Genomic DNA, 5,528 nt, shown 5'->3' on the forward strand with positions numbered 1-5,528 from the left:
CGGCCCATTATCACCGCGGCGCCTCTAATTCAATTAAGCGGCTTCTGTTAATGCCGCATCCAATGAGAGAGGGAGGTAAATATTGTGTGCGGGGGAGGGGAGCGAGCCCGACACTTACAAGGCTTATCCTCGTCTTCAATTAAAATAATTGCAATTCAATTAGCGGGAAATGCAGAAATATCGCCCTGAAAACGATATGACGGCGCGGGCAAGCGCTCGCCACCGCGGGAAGAGAGATTCCCGGAATATCCAAATAGACCAGCTGAGCCGACCGCGTCCTCCCCTCCCCCTCCGTGCTTCTCCCTTATATATTTATACTTTGTATTTCATAGAATGAAAAATAAACGGAATTTGTTACATTTCTTTCAGCTGGCAGACGGCGGGTGACCCGGATGAGGGTGTTGGGGGGGACGCTGGGGGGTATTAGGGGGTATTTAGGATGAAGTGCCCCAGCAGGGGGGAGTTCTGGAGATATAATGAGGAGAGTCGATCTGCCGTTACATCTTATTACTAAATATTTGTCCGGCGTTCCTCTCCCGGGAATCTCCTGCAATACGCCGAAAGAAATCCCATTAATAATTCCCCGGCAGCTCCGCCGCCACAATCTCCATTTCTGGATGTCACACCGGCCAGAAAATCTTCCGCATTGTCCCTAAAAAACGCGCGTTTCACCTTCAGCCGGATGACAAATGCTTCTGCGTCGCCGTGCCGACAGGACGCGGCTTTCCCTCCATATTTCGCGCCGAGTTTTATCATCAGAAATAAATGAAAGGAAATAAAATATCCGAGAGAGACGTCCCGCAATCCTCGGCGGCCGAGCCGCGTCCTGCGTCCTCCATCCGGAAACCGTTTACCACTTTTTTTATTTCTTTTTCATCGATCAGAAATATTTATTAGAAGATTGTGAAGAGACCCCGAAAATTGTCATCGTGACCCCGAGACCCCAAAAAGAGAAAATGGATCAAATGTAAAACGTTCCGTAAATATAACGAGACGGATTCCATTTGCGTCGTTTTGTGGCGGAATTCCGGCGAAATGTTACAATTTGAGGGATTTTAAGGGAAGAAAATTTGAAAAATAAATAAACCGGGAAAAGTGGCAAAAATGTCCGGCATGTTGGGTGTTTCCTGACACCGGAGTGGACTTAACACTTGTAGTCCTCCATCGTCACCTCCAATGAAAGAGGACGGAGGGGAACTTCAAGAATGACCTCACCAGAGTGTAGTGATGATGTCATCTAGCCACACCCACTAGAGAGAGACGGATTCTGCTGGAAATAGAATTCTGAATTCATCATCGAAGGAAATCAAAGCAAAATGTCCATCAAAGCCCAAACCCCCCGATGTCTCCCGCACACCCGTCCCCTCCCCCACATCCCGGCACACATAGACATATAGATATACACGCACACCCGTCCCCTCCCCCACATTCCGGCACACATAGACATATATATATACACGCACACCCGTCCCCTCCCCCACATCCCGGCACACATAGACATATATATATACACGCACACCCGTCCCCTCCCCCACATCCCGGCACACATAGACATATATATATACACGCACACCCGTCCCCTCCCCCACATCCCGGCACACATAGACATATATATATACAAAGTTCTGGAGATATAATGAGGAGAGTCGATCTGCCGTTACATCTTATTACTAAATATTTGTCCGGCGTTCCTCTCCCGGGAATCTCCTGCAATACGCCGAAAGAAATCCCATTAATAATTCCCCGGCAGCTCCGCCGCCACAATCTCCATTTCTGGATGTCACACCGGCCAGAAAATCTTCCGCATTGTCCCTAAAAAACGCGCGTTTCACCTTCAGCCGGATGACAAATGCTTCTGCGTCGCCGTGCCGACAGGACGCGGCTTTCCCTCCATATTTCGCGCCGAGTTTTATCATCAGAAATAAATGAAAGGAAATAAAATATCCGAGAGAGACGTCCCGCAATCCTCGGCGGCCGAGCCGCGTCCTGCGTCCTCCATCCGGAAACCGTTTACCACTTTTTTTATTTCTTTTTCATCGATCAGAAATATTTATTAGAAGATTGTGAAGAGACCCCGAAAATTGTCATCGTGACCCCGAGACCCCAAAAAGAGAAAATGGATCAAATGTAAAACGTTCCGTAAATATAACGAGACGGATTCCATTTGCGTCGTTTTGTGGCGGAATTCCGGCGAAATGTTACAATTTGAGGGATTTTAAGGGAAGAAAATTTGAAAAATAAATAAACCGGGAAAAGTGGCAAAAATGTCCGGCATGTTGGGTGTTTCCTGACACCGGAGTGGACTTAACACTTGTAGTCCTCCATCGTCACCTCCAATGAAAGAGGACGGAGGGGAACTTCAAGAATGACCTCACCAGAGTGTAGTGATGATGTCATCTAGCCACACCCACTAGAGAGAGACGGATTCTGCTGGAAATAGAATTCTGAATTCATCATCGAAGGAAATCAAAGCAAAATGTCCATCAAAGCCCAAACCCCCCGATGTCTCCCGCACACCCGTCCCCTCCCCCACATCCCGGCACACATAGACATATAGATATACACGCACACCCGTCCCCTCCCCCACATTCCGGCACACATAGACATATATATATACACGCACACCCGTCCCCTCCCCCACATCCCGGCACACATAGACATATATATATACACGCACACCCGTCCCCTCCCCCACATCCCGGCACACATAGACATATATATATACACGCACACCCGTCCCCTCCCCCACATCCCGGCACACATAGACATATATATATACACGCACACCCGTCCCCTCCCCCACATCCCGGCACACATAGACATATATATATACACGCACACCCGTCCCCTCCCCCACATCCCGGCACACATAGACATATATATATACACGCACACCCGTCCCCTCCCCCACATCCCGGCACACATAGACATATATATATACACGCACACCCGTCCCCTCCCCCACATCCCGGCACACATAGACATATATATATACACGCACACCCGTCCCCTCCCCCACATCCCGGCACACATAGACATATATATATACACGCACACCCGTCCCCTCCCCCACATCCCGGCACACATAGACATATATATATACACGCACACCCGTCCCCTCCCCCACATCCCGGCACACATAGACATATATATATACACGCACACCCGTCCCCTCCCCCACATCCCGGCACACATAGACATATATACAGCGTTTCCCCGATAATAAGACCCGGCTGTGACCATTCCCGGGGCCGGTGGCGGCATAAGGGGGAACTTGAAGAGCCGCGGGAGAGAATCAGCGGTGCCAACGAAGCCGGCGCTAGAGGAAGCGAGGCGGCAGCGGAGGGAGCAGAGCCGCATAAGCCGATGCCTCCTCTATAGCCCCGCCTCCAGTCACAGGCGGAGTCATACCAAATGCACTCCGCCTGTGAAGAATCCATAGTGACAGCGCTTCGCTCATTCTGGCCAGCGATTGGTTACCACATTGCTCCTGGAAACGTATGGCGCCCCCGATCACCCGATTCTTAACTTAGCCATTTTGGATTATTTAATTTAGATTGTTATACATAAAAAAAATAAAAAATAAGACCTGGTGTGTTTTTATGAGCCACAAAAAATATTTTTGGGGAAACACGGTATATATATATATACACGCACACCCTTCCCCTCCCCCACATCCCGGCACACATAGACATATAGATATACATGCACACAGACGTTTTGTGTAACACAATGAAATCTGCTGCGTGGAGACATTAGTGAATTGGCATCGGAGGCGCCATGGGAGAACGCACTAATTAGATGCTTTTCATGGCTGTTTTTTGTTGCCTTTAATTACACCGGGTGTAAGATTACACGGCACAGCGAGGAAGGCGGATTTCCCTCATCTCACATCTGACCACCTACCTGCTCCAACCATCGTCTAACTACCACCCACCAATTATCCGATGTACAGCAGAAGACCCCCGATCTGCACCGAGCAACACCAACATCTTCACCCTAAGCCACACACATGTAACAATGTCACTACTCACATGGCTGCTCCTTTCATTTCATTGGCCCTACATTGGAGGATTTCAATAGGTATGCAATGCCAGTGCTCCCAGGGGGTGGGACCATTAGAATCCAGCCTGCGGATTGGCTAATTTTTAAACCATTCGCTGATGAGATTGTGTGTAGGAAAAAAGCAACATTGTATATCAGAAGAAGATAGAGAGATACAAAGTAACATTGTTTATAAACATTGATCAGAGGGAGATAGAGAGATACAAAGTAACATTGTTTATAAACATTGATCAGAGGGAGATAGAGAGATACAAAGTAACATTGTTTATAAACATTGATCAGAGGGAGATAGAGAGATACAAAGTAACATTGTTTATAAACATTGATCAGAGGGAGATAGAGAGATACAAAGTAATATTATTTATAAACATTGATCAGAGGGAGATAGAGAGATACAAAGTAACATTGTTTATAAACATTGATCAGAGGGGAGATAGAGATACAAAGTAACATTGATGAGTCGGACGTCGTGTGTAATGATGACATATAAGATTTGCTCTGTGGGGGAGATTGAAGAGGTTCATCTATTTTGTACTGTGAACCCCTTTAGTTTCCCCTCCCCCATTTCTGATCATGTTATTAATGACAATGTTTCCATTTCAGTCGTCAGATTTGTTTGTTGGAGTTTTATTTCCTATACAAGTCTAAAGGAATAGAAATCCCCCAATTGCAGCTCAGATACGACTCTCAGTGAACTCTGAATGGACACAAACCATAGAAATGGCAAAACATTCAAATATAGAAGAAGATGGCGGCATCCTGTGTGTGGACCAGAGCTGGAAGTCACATTACAGACATTCCCTGCAAGAGGAGTTTTAATGCTTTAGATGCAGACAGCTTTTCTTATTATCACACAGAGACTGCTCAGGTGATTAGAAGGAAGGCCGACTTGTCCTTGAAGTCGTCTGCTTGAGAACAAATCGCCAAACACCAGAATGGGCAAAAAGCACAGATAATCATCTGGCAATGTATGTGCTTCACATGGAGGGGGTTGTTTTTTTGTTCCCATTTAATGGTGAGGACCCCGGATTGTTGTGGGTGTGGCTTGTCACCTAAAGCTCCACCTAGAAGTGAAGATTGCCCCATGATTCCCTGCAGCGGATGAGATTGGTGGGTGTATGGCGGCCTCCACGCAGGAGGTCAGAGGCTGGTGGATGTGTCAGGAGGAGGCAGAGATAATGAGAGGGGGAGGAGAAGTGGTTTCGGTCATCATTCCACTCGATTAGAGACGTGTTGTTGATCTGTCACCCCCTTTGATCTTTATCTCTGGCGGATTCTATTGGTCGGGATGAATAGGGAGCGGAGCAGTCATGGCCGTCCTGCAAAGAGGATTAGGATCATGTTCTGCTGCTGGATGTCATTCTTGTCAATGGGGATAAAGTTTTTGATCGCGTCACTCTGGCAGCCGCCTTTGTCCCGCGCCGTTCCTGGCAATAACCTCCAGTGAATGACGGGGGAACCTT

Source organism: Nanorana parkeri, unplaced genomic scaffold, assembly GCF_000935625.1.
Source record: "Nanorana parkeri isolate BGI_ZX_2015 unplaced genomic scaffold, ASM93562v1 scaffold3049, whole genome shotgun sequence".
Taxonomy (NCBI): domain Eukaryota; kingdom Metazoa; phylum Chordata; class Amphibia; order Anura; family Dicroglossidae; genus Nanorana; species Nanorana parkeri.